Source organism: Grampus griseus (assembly GCF_964374135.1).
Source record: "Grampus griseus genome assembly, chromosome: 12".
Classification (NCBI taxonomy): domain Eukaryota; kingdom Metazoa; phylum Chordata; class Mammalia; order Artiodactyla; family Delphinidae; genus Grampus; species Grampus griseus.
In genome coordinates, this window is record NC_139006.1 from 27,404,759 (window position 1) to 27,416,821 (window position 12,063).

Genomic DNA, 12,063 nt, shown 5'->3' on the forward strand with positions numbered 1-12,063 from the left:
CAATGTCCCAAAGTCCTACACCAACATCCAGAGTAAAGGACCATGTGCACTGTAGTTATCTACTTTAGGGAATGGAATTGCCAGTTAAAAATGAAAGCCCACCTGCCCTAAAACCTTGATTCTCTTTACTCTTTCTATGATGCTTTCAACGCACAGAAATACTAGACTGTATTTGTTCTCTTTTCCTGAACTCAAGGACAAACTAAAGTGTGGTGATGTTTTTGTTGTTTTATTGAGGGGTTTTGCTTAATTATCTTGTTTCATTGCAAAAGGCATGCTCCCACAATTTTTTAAAAAACCAAGCTATACATTTCAAAAGGCTATGGGAAAGATTGAGGCTGATGTGGATAGAAATAGAAGAAACAACAAACTCTTCTTTTTTTTCTCTTACTGTCTCTGTCACACTCACCAATACTTAACTTTACTTCTAAAAGAGAGGGAAGACGACAGGTGTGTAACAGCTCCCCCTGAGGTCTTGGGCATGGTCCTGGCCTGGATGTTTAGAGCATGACATGTGTGGTTCCCAATACAGGCTGAAGGGCCAAAATTTATTTTAATTATCTTCATTAACTGATGACGTGCATATTCCTACATACATTTGGAGTCTCCTTAATATGCAATTTTCAAGTGAAAGTGAACCTGTAACTGCCATAAAATGTTTTTTTCTCACCACTAACAACACAGATAAGATACCCTTTCTAGAAACACACAAAAAAGAGGAGCGGGTCCCCAGAACCTGGAGTCTGTTTTGTTCAGCGAGGGACTGACCAAAGGGAACGGGGCCAGGCAGCCATGCTCAGGAGGAAAGTACAGATGATCCAGCAGGCTGGAGAACAGGTGGGTAATTGGGACCTAGAGTTGGCAGAGGTACCACATGTCGGCTTTCACAGCTCGGCAGCCAACCAAGAGTCAGGAAAAAGGCGCAGAAGCTGAACACATCGCTGTCCTGCCTGCCTCCCACCTTCGAGGGCCCTGCTTACCTTCTAGTCTCAGAGGTGGCACCTCGCCCACCCCTGGGACTAAATGCAGAGCCCGGTAACCTGGCTCGCTGGCCCTGGCCGCAGCTGTGGCTGCATGCAGGGGTGCTGATCACTCAGCACCATCTCTCCGCTGAGTTGTAAGCCCCACGGGGACGTTTCCCTTGAGCACCTAAGGCGTTGCCTGGTGCCCAGTGGACGTCAGTAGGACGAGTCTACTGAACGATGGATGGGTGGACCAAGGCTGCTGGTGTTTGGACGAGGCACACAGAGAGGCTCGGCAGACCCTGCAAACCAACCCACTGCCCCGAGCCATGCTGATGGATGCCATCCCTGGGCTGAGAGGCTGTTCACACCTCTGGCTCTGAGCCTCTGAACTGGCAAGGCTTTTGCTACCACCCCACTAGTCAAGGTGAGACAAGGATAACGAGCAGTGACTCCCCTGCACTCACACTTCACAGCAAAGTACCCAGCACAGGACCATGGAGGTCACTGCTCTAAATCCTCTCAAGCCACAGAGAAAACTCTAGCCCCACAGAGGTTACATGACTTAGTCCCAAACTAGCGCTCAGGAACTGGGACTAACACCTGGTCTTTTGCCCCTCCAGCCACTGTTATTCCCATGCTACTTCTGAATCTCAGGTAGTTTCCTAAACCGAAGTGCCTTAACGCTGGTAATGCTCAAATCAGGAAAATCTAGAGGGGGAAAGAGGAAAAATAAAGAGAGAAAGAGGCAACTTACCCAGGATGCAAGGTCACAGAGTAACCCTGAACCCATTCAAGAGCCCCTCTACAGCAAGCACACTACCACCATCCTGTCATGGACATATGGACACACACACACGCACACACACATGTTCTACTTACACTGGGAAGATGGGCAGGACTAACCAGGAAATAAATTAATTCAATATTGCACTTGAAACATGTTGTTAAGTCCCTCCCATAATGGAGCAACAGTTACTAAGGAAATAGAGCACACAAAAGGGAAAAACACCCCCACAACAAGGGACGTTCTTAAAAACATGAACGCCCACGAAACCTAACCAAATAAGTTGTATAGGAATATGTTTGCTTTACCACTTGTTCACAAAAACTCATACGACACACAGCTTCTCTAGAATCACTGGGGAGTGAAAAGAACTGCATTCCACAGATGACACCTATCGTGAAAGTTCAGTGCGGAAAGACTTGCGATTCAGGAAACATAGGGTCACACGCTGGGCACAGAGGTCAACTCAACAGAGAAGTCAAACAACCTTTTCTCAAAATCTGGTAACACTAGTATAAGTGTAGTGCATAAAGAATCAATATCGTAGGCTTCCCTGGTGGCGCAGTGGTTGAGAGTCCGCCTGCCGATGCAGGGGACACGGGTTCGTGTCCCGGTCCAGGAAGATCCTACATGCTGCGGAGCGGCTGGGCCCATGAGCCATGGCTGCTGAGCCTGCACGTCCAGAGCCTGTGCTCCGCAACGGGAGAGGCCACAACAGTGAGAGGCCGGCGTACCGCAAAAAAAAAAAAAAAGAATCAATACCGCAGTTTCATTTCTGATTTCCTCGCACCATGGACAGACTGCCTCGCTGGTACATTGGTTACCTAGGTGACAGCCACCTGGGTGATTGCCAGACTGAGCAGCCGCAGGCTCCAGGCCGCAGAGGTCCCACGTGTCTGAGGACGGGCGCTGCTCCACCCTCGGAAGAAGGAGCGTGGAGAGGTGAAGGGATGGTCCCAACCCCGACAAACCATGACACTGTTGCAAAACTCAGAAAACAGAAATAGGTTGAGAGTGTGCCACACTGCTTACTGGAAAAAACTCAACTACTGGCTTGTTCACCTAAGGTCAAAGTGGCAATGGATTCTGAGCGAGACAGAGGTGAGGAAAAGTGGGACAAGAAACCTGAGGGTCTGCTTCTGCCCAAGCTTGGAGCCCTCCGCCCTGTGGATAGACACGCAGACCTGGGAAGTGCCGGTCAGTCTAGGTATTCCTCATGGCAGCCACTGGCTCTGCCCTGCCCTGGGCCAGGCTCAGCCAGGCTACCACATCCTCATGCACCATGAGGGGTGAGAACTCGAGGTCCCTTCTGATCTGAGCAGGCCCCAGTGCTCATGTCTCCAATCAAGGGAGACAGGACAGATGTGCATGAAAAGGACACTGTGAACCAGCACAGAAAATCTGCACAGAAACCAAGTCTGAGAACAACTCAGACAAAGGGCCATCTGCACAGCAGTACAGATCCTTCTCACTGCTCTTAATTTCTGTGATTTGGGGTGTATGACAATTGCAGCTTTTATAACACAACCTCAAAGCCATCGAGCCCTGGGCAGCTCAATGGGCTCCAGGTACTCAGGTCACCACTTCAGGAAGCAAGTACAAAATCTAAAACCCTCTTCAAATATGCACACAAGATGCAAACAGGGAAGGTAGCAATTCTATTAGACCATCCTTTAAAATGTCACCTCGAAAATCTGACACTTGATAAAACCTGAAGAATCTACAGTCTGAGCTCTACTCAAACCAAGCTGGAGAACATTTCCCCCAGATAATTAAGTAGGAAAACTGCCCCTAATAATCAGTACAGGTACCACTACCTCCTCACACTACCTATGGGCAGGGGGAGGCCATGGGGTCGCCGTTCATTTCATGGAGGAGGAGACGGTGGCCCAGGGAGAAGAGGGAATACACTGTAGGATGAGGGCAAAGCTGGACCAGAACCAGGTGTCAGTCTGGGCCCAAGCTCCAGGCTCTCCCGTAGATGCAAACTGGTCAAAGGAAGAAGCTGAGAAAGGGGCACAGGGCACACATGGACCCCTGCCTGTGGGGCTCAGGGGATCCTGAAACGATACCCACTTTCCCAGGCCCAGATCGGGCCATGCCCATGACACCAATACACCCCAAAGAGAAGGCGCAGAAGGGCCAGGGCCTTGGGGCAGGGGCAGAGTCAGAGTCCTTGGGCGGACGTGCACTGACCGGAGGTCCCCTGACCTAGTCTGAGCACGTCACAGTCACCTCGACAGTGGATGCCAGCTGAGCAGAGGTCACTCCTCCCAGCCTGGTGTGAGGGATGCAGACCGGCTCTGCTTAGCACTTAGCTCTCTCCTCCACCCCAATTTTCTTCAGATAAAACCAGCTTACAATGGGCATGGCAGGCCAAGAAAAGGGGGGCCTGCAGGGGTAACGAGTATGAACAGCAAGGAAAGGGGGCTGAGAGCAGAAGGGAACATGGGCCCACAGTTCCACCCTCCCTGCACATGTTCCTGGCACCCCTGTCACCCATCAGGGCTGCTGGGCCAGCGCCTGCACCCCGGTACCTTGCCCGTGACCTCCTCCCTGCTCTCTGGCCTAAAGAATACCACACAGCTGCATCTTCTCATTCAGCTGCTTGTGGGGTCACTACTCTAGCACGGCACTATTTGAGGTGCCTGCACTCTCCTATCTCTGTCTATGGAGGTATTTCTAACGGAAACCTTTTCTTGCTAATCTTTGCATCCACAGCACTGTCCATGGGGACTAGCATACAGCAGGTACCCAATAAATGCTGGTTATACTGCACTGAATCACATCTGAGCTTCAGCTGGGTCACCCCCTTGTCACTCTACTCTCTCTGCCCTGCCTCAGCTGCACGAAGCACCAAGGGCCTGCGACCAAGGAGGCTGCTGGCCAGAGGGCATATACACCGGGAGGGTGCTCCTTGTGGGAGGGTCAGGCTGGGCGTCTGGAGCACAGGCAAGGCCAACCCTCCACCACTTAAAACACACTGGAAGGAGAGCTTTCCATGCAAACAGGCCAGAGGACAAAAGGCCAGACTCTGAGGCAGACCGCCTTGGGTGCACCTCATTCTAGGCCACATGCAACTCTGGCAGTTACTTAACTCTGAGCCTCAACTTCCTCATCTGTAGAGTGGAAGCAACAATGACACTCATAGATTTATTGTGCATTTAATGAGGGGCCATGTACAAAACACTGGTCTCCAATCAATGTTAAAGAACAGTGCACCTGGGCAGATGCCTGATGCAGGGTTGGAGAGCATGGCCCACCCTCCCTCCTCCAGCTCCATCTCACCCAGCCGAACACGACAGAGCGTTCGACCTCATATTTCCTCACATGATTTGTCTTGATATTTTTTAAGTTCTTGACAGATAAAAATCTAAGCTCACAAAGCTCACAAACACCCTATGTCAGCTAAAGTTAATAAAAGGAAGAAAAGGGAAAGGATACAAAAGTAAAGAAAATGTGTAGGTGAGGTATTTGGTATGAAATGTGGTAGAATAACCTTTTGTTATTATTATTTAGTTAAACAAATGACAAAAAAGAAACTCGTCTTTAAAAGGAAAAAGAGTCTCGATATTCAATTTTTCTAAATGTTTACATATTGAAATATCAAATTTTAAAAACAGCAATAGATGGTAATAAATAAAGTTGACCCAGGTTTTACATCTCCTTACTAGAAAATAACCATGCAGGGTCCAATCTGCCTTTCTTCTGTCCTTCACCCTGTTTGGTTTGTACCTTTGTAAAGTGCTGACTTTTTAAGTCCTTTTATGTATATTTCTGAAGCTTTCCCAAGGCCTCAAGAATGAAATTCTGCACAGAGAGGACATCTCACCAAGTGCCCTCTGCATGACAGGAAGTGTTGGAACAGGGCCACTGGCACCTGAAAAGCTAATATAATGACCAACAATGAAACAGCCAGTGCTCCTACAGAAACGAACCATCTGCACAATGCCAGGCACTCGTGTTAGCAAACGTTTCCTAAGTGTCCCTTGTGCACGAAGCCCCAGACCAGCTCCACATCTGCTTTCTAATCACACAGTGGATACCTAAACGTTCATCAAGTAGCTTTGCCTTGTATGCTCATATTCATTTTCTGAAAAATATATTTCTCTAGGAAAAAGAAAACTTTCCACATTATATTACAATTCAATAACCTGTTTGAGGTGGGTGGTAGTGGACTGAACACTCCAATAATATTCTTCTTAGATGTTTCCAAAGAAAGGTCCACATGGTCTGGGACAGACATGGGAGAAGGGAGATGCGTGCTGTGAGCCCTGATAGGCACTTGCCCACACTGGGGCCCACGAGGCTCCGACCAGAGGCCAATTTAACACAGGTGCACTGAAGGTCACACACACAGGGCTGCTTAGTGACCGGTGCCCTGGCAGAGAGACAACGAAACTGAGGAGGAGCCCGCTTAGCTCTGCAGAGAGGAGGTGGGCAGAGAGCTCATGGACGCGGACCCACCTGCACCCTCTCAGGACCTGCACTTCCTTCCACTTAACCACCCCGCTGCCTCTCTCGTTTAAGGGAAGCAGAAGCAGCAGCACACGCCACGTATCCACCATCCGAGGAGGAGGAAGACCCTGTGACTGCCCCAGACAGACCACAGGTTCACAGAGAACTCAAAGATCATCTCTGGACCAGCCTCCCAAGACGACGTGGAATTCAACCCAGAAAGCCACCACGGGAGCCACGCCAAATTCTGGAAGCAGAACTCATTTAGCCCAGTCAGCACTGGTGGAACAACTCAGTCTGATCACAGAAGCCCAAGGACACATTTCAGCAGACGTCCAAGGATACAACACAAAATGGTACAGTCTGAGGTTGGCCCCTGGAGCTGATGTCACTGCAGCAGCTGGCCCGAGAGTGTGACACAGGGGCTCTGGGTGGCAGTGGAGCACAAGAGTGAGCTCCCACTCTGGGAAAGGCCCCAGCACACTAAGCCACAGACGAGCGGTGCCCAACTCCACAGCCGTTAGGGAAACTCTGAGAGAGTTTCCCGGCCTCCTGGAAGGCTGGATGGGGCAGGGCCATGACAGTGCACCTGTCCTGAAGAGCAGCTGCTGAAGGGGCAGAGAATTCAGGGGAGAGCTTGAGTGGTATTTGAGTAATGGGACTACACAACCCAACCCCGTGTGTCTGGAGGCCTCCAGCCAAGCAGACAGGGCTCATCAGACCAGTTTCCGCTGCCTTGGTAACAAAGGCCCACGCGTGTGCTCGTCACAGCAGAAGCAAACAGGTGTTATTCATGAGGGAGCCACCACCGCAGGTACCATGTGTCCCACCAAGCGTCCCCAGTGGGGGAGACATACCTCCTGTAACACAGGATTGGCCCTCCTGACACGGTGCCCCGCAGCACCTAGGCCTGTGTGTTTGCAGTCCGCTGAGTTTCTGCAGCTTCAGAGCACGTACCACCGCTACAGAAACCACCCCACCCTGAACAGTGCACCAAGCCCATGTCAGTGTTCCTGACACTGAGTGAAGCTGTTTGTTTAACGTGTCCACCATCAGATCTGGACAAGAGAGTTCCTATGAAACCACCCAAGAAAACCACAGGGCTCTGGGCAGCAGGAGGAAATTTTTTTTTTTTTTTTTTTTCTTGCGGTACGCGGGCCTCTCATTGTTGCAGCCTCTCCCGTTGCGGAGCACAGGCTCCGGACGCACAGGCTCAGCGGCCATGGCCCACGGGCCCAGCCACTCCGCGGCATGTGGGATCTTCCCGGACCGGGGCATGAACCTGTGTCCCCTGCATCGGCAGGCAGACTCAACCACTGCGCCAGCAGGGAAGCCCTTGCAGGAGGAAATTTTAAGCACCAAGTTTGGAGCCTGACATCACTGCTCCTGTTCTCATCACTCCCCATACTTGGCCAGTGTCTGATGGTGTTGCAGGACTAAGTACTCTGCGGCCCCGCCAGCATGACCGGCAACTTTCTTCCCATTGAAAAGAGCATCTTCTTTCAGTTCTTCCTTTCCCTCTAAAACCAGCCCTTATTTATTCCCTTCCCCTCTGGAGCCAATGAGTAGGAAGTGACCCATTCCCTCCTGCTCTGCAGTGGGCCCTCAGGAGCCTCCGGCAGTGGTGGGGTGGAGGTCGGGGGGAGCAACAGGAGGCCTCACCACAATCACAGCAGCACCTCCCGTCCCCTGGCCCCCACTGTGCCCTCTAACAGCGAGGAGGAGGATGTGATCGTGCTCCTCACAGAACGGCAAGCTATTACTGCTTTTAACCCAAACACTCTCTCTAAGCCAGTGTTCCCCCTAATGTCCCTAGAGGAAACATGCAATCATCAAAACTAAATTTTGCCTGTTTTGACTGAAAAACTGAATCCATTGATAAATACATTTGAAATAGGAAAATAACCGTAAGTAAATACACCAGACTAATGTCAAAGAGCAAGGAGCTGCCTGTTTATTTGGGCTGGGGTCAGAGGCCACGATAGAGAGAGAATGAGGGTCGGGGCTGACAAACTCTGACACAGCCGCTCACTCCACAGAGGTGCTGTGCTCAGAGGAGCAAGCACAGCTTTGGGGTCAAACAGACGGGGCTCAGAATGACCATTCTGCTGAGCAGCCTGCCACCCTACCCGGGCAGGCTACACAGCCTCTCTGAGCCTCAGTCTCCTCATCTGTCAAGTGGGACATTAATGTAGCTGTAAGGCAGTGGTGCTGAGAAAATACACAACAGCATGGACACAGCCTCAGAACACCCAACAGGCCCTCAAAACACAGCAAAGGGAGGAACGGGGAGCAGGGAAGAAGGGCAGGGGCAACACTGCCCTGGATGTCAGACCCTTGGGAGCCGTGTAGATGGTGTGGTCAGTCGACTGGGCTGTAAGCGGGTGGGGTCCACTGAATGTCACTCCATGGATGACCACTCAGAGTTAAAATCTAGGGCGTGCTAGACTGAAATTTAACATTCTCATCTTCAAACAATTATTTAAATAGGTCGCCATCAGGTACGCTTCTTTTTCCTTACCACAGGTCAAGACTTCCATCTGACTTGGCCCTACTGTTCACCCCACGAGGCCCTCATCTCCACCCCAACACACGAGCCAGGCAACATTCACAGCTCATCCACCAACCGTAGGGATTCCACACATCAGAGAAATCACCACTATTGAAATGACTCATCTCTTCACTTCCTCTGAATAAAAACATGTTGTTAAGTTCAACAGAACCATACAAGAAATAATAGCTAAGGGTGACACTTCAGTAACTTAAACCAACACCTAGAAATGGTGGCCTAGGAGAAAATGAAGCGACTGGCACCTTCAAGGGTGTTCTATGAGCCCTGTCTTTCCCCTCCCTGACCCACCGTCCCCGGGTGAGTCCCAGCCACACTCAACCACATAGGCCCTGAGCCCAGAGGTACACTTGGGCAGAAGAGGGTTGTGTGTGAGGACGAGGCTGCTGTTGAGACTGAAAAGCAGTCTAGCTATTCCACTATCATCCCTTTCCCTTCTGGTTCCCATGGTAACAAACAGACCTCAGATCCCCAAAACAGAGTAAAGATAGCACTGTGCCCAGTTTCCCTGCAATCTGTTTCCATAGGAACTAGAAGAGAAGGGGATGGAGGCTGGGTAGCTGGAGTGCCTGTAAATCTGTGTTCCCATCAGGTGAGCTGCACATGGTGGCTGGCACGCTGGTCCAGTGGCCTGCAGGCCTCCAGGGCTCTTCAGGAGTGACACGTCCACTCAGGGATGGAGGCCCAGAGAAAGGGAAGCTCACAGCAGGCTAGACGTGGGTCCCTCCCAATGCACACTCAGAAGGTGATTCACCCTTTCTCTCAAAGGGCCCTCACCAGCCAGGAGTGATCCATTTCAGACCAGCAGTTCCACATCTGGCTGGGTCACCCCAGACCTATTGAATCAATCTCTCAGGGGGCTGGGAATAGGATTCTGTAGTTTTTAACCAGCTCCAAAGGTGATTCTGATACTCAGCCGTCTGGGACACCAATGATCTGGACCTGAGCTTCCTGAAGTTTGAGGCAGTCATGCAACCCGAGGGGACCCTGGTGAAATGCAGATTCTGGGTCTGCAGGTCTGCATTTCGAACCAGCTCCCAGAGGATGCTGATACTGCTGGTCCTTGGGCCACATCTGAGTAGCCAGGATCTAGACTCCAGTGAGTCTGGCTCTAGAACCTTCTCACAGACCCAAGACTCAAGCCATTCCCATGGGGCAGCCTATTCCCATCTTCAGCCATCAGTCCACACTGGGCTGGGCCACAAAGGCAAACAGCTCTGGGGTCAGGGCCTACAGAGGAGTTGAGCCATGCTTCATATTACCCTCCCTCTGCCTGTTTTCTCAGCCTCCAGAGACAATCCTGTGTGGATAAGAAGGTAACAGAATAGTCAAAATTTATGTACAATCATCAGGGAAAACATGATTGCCTCCTCTAAATCTGATTCCTCGAAGAAAGGTAAAAGCAAATTCTGCGTAGTTGAGGATTACACTAGTGGTGGAAAATGTGTAAATAGTTAGAATATTTGTAAATATAGATGTATCATCAAAGAAGAATGGAAGTGTTCACATATTTTAAAAGAAATGAAAATTTTGAAAAACTGTACAATTATTATAAAGTAGCTCAGCTAGCCTTAAAATCCCTATCCTAAAAAAAGACAGTAAACAAGCCAGACTGCACTTTTCAGCTAAAAGTATGCAGAGTAATCAAAAGTAACAGTTATTTCAATATTGAACCCACAAAATAGTTTTAAACCACATAAAATGCCAGTGTGTTACTCAAAAGCAAGCTACTGATTTTCTGTAATATTTTAAGAAATCTCCATTTTGCTTATATATAAAAAGGGAGCTTTCAGTTTGTTTCATTTAATACATTTTATATCTTTTTCTTCAAAAAGCATAACATAGGGACTTCCCTGGAGGTCTAGTGGTTAAGACTCTGCACTCAGTGCAGGGGGCACAAGTTTGATCCCTGGTCGGGGAACTAAGATTCTGCATGCCACACGGCGTGGCCAAGAAAGAAAAGCATAACATATACCAATCTTTGAAAATTAAAATATGAACAAAGAATCCAGCTATAAATCACTGAATTATGTTGTAGCTTACTTGAAAAGTAATCTTCCAATTCTAAACATGTAAAAGGGAAAAAATCAGTTCTTTGATTAGTCAGCACACAAGCAACAAAGAGAGCTCAGCGTCTGCACAGCCCTGTAACTGCGGGCCGCCAAAGAAAACTTCACACACACAGTCTGTGACACACATTTTCATTCCCATGAGGCAAAAATATACATATATTTATTTATACATGCATGTATAATGTCACACATAAACTTTAAAATAAACATGAGTTAGTTTCGAGACTCAGTTGTTTTTAGTAAAGTTCCCAAAGCACATGAAGCCAGTGTGACAAGTGCTGTGATGAGAAAATGAAGTCAGAAATAGGGATTTCTGCATTTGCTTAAAAGACAATAAACACCCCCCCACAAAACCACGGGTGACACAGCCACAGTAGAGGACACCGCTGGGGTGTGGGCTATCAAGTGCGCCATTAAAAAGGATGAGAACAGCTGGGAATAAATGCAGAGACATGCTCACACCCTGCTTCCTGAACCCTGGGAGTCCAAGACACTGGCCAGAGAATCCGCGGTGGTGTTCACTGGGTCCGTGAGTTTACTCCCTATTGACGTGAAGAAGCAACACTTCCTGTGAATGGCCGGACTGCAGCTGGTCTGCAGGGCCCGCAGTCTCTGTCCCTACACCCAACACTGTCTTCACAGTGCAGACCACACAGCACAAGCTCGACGCGTCACAGGGAGACTCACTTCAGTCAGACAAGCAGCGGCCAGGCCACGGCCTCTGACGGCACACTGCCTCTTTGGGGGGAATGTCTCATTCGACTTCCTCATCACAGCTTCAGGTACGGGGAGGGTGGGGGAGGCTGCTGGATCTGTCTCAGATCCGGTTCCCGTTGCCCCAGGAGCCCCTGGGCTCTCAGGAGCCCGAGTGTCCCCGCGCTTCCCTGGGACCCCAGCCCTGCGCGGCCTCTACTGATGGACATCTGATGGTCTGCCGTGTTCTGTGCTCTTCATTTATCACATCTCCTTCACAGATTCTAACAGTCTCAAGGGCAAGGCTTTTTTATTTGCATTTTCCCTCCAAATTTAGCCTAATATTCAGCAAAAGATACTGCTGACAAATTCTCCCTTCTTCTCAAAGGGTAGGTAAAACTACGGCTAAACAGAAAAAACCACCACCACCTTTTATGTTGACTCCCATGCACCCGCGGCAGAGGATGATGGCAGGTCTACCCTGTGAAGGCCCTGAGGCTACTGCTCGTGGAAACACCCCCT

At 49.8% G+C, this 12,063-nt stretch overlaps 1 protein-coding gene across 1 annotated transcript in view; it reads right to left on the reverse strand.

The window, feature by feature from the left end:
- The window catches only part of LDLRAD4 (low density lipoprotein receptor class A domain containing 4), a 251,550-nt gene that overhangs the window by 159,325 nt on the left and 80,162 nt on the right, over positions 1 to 12,063 (reverse strand).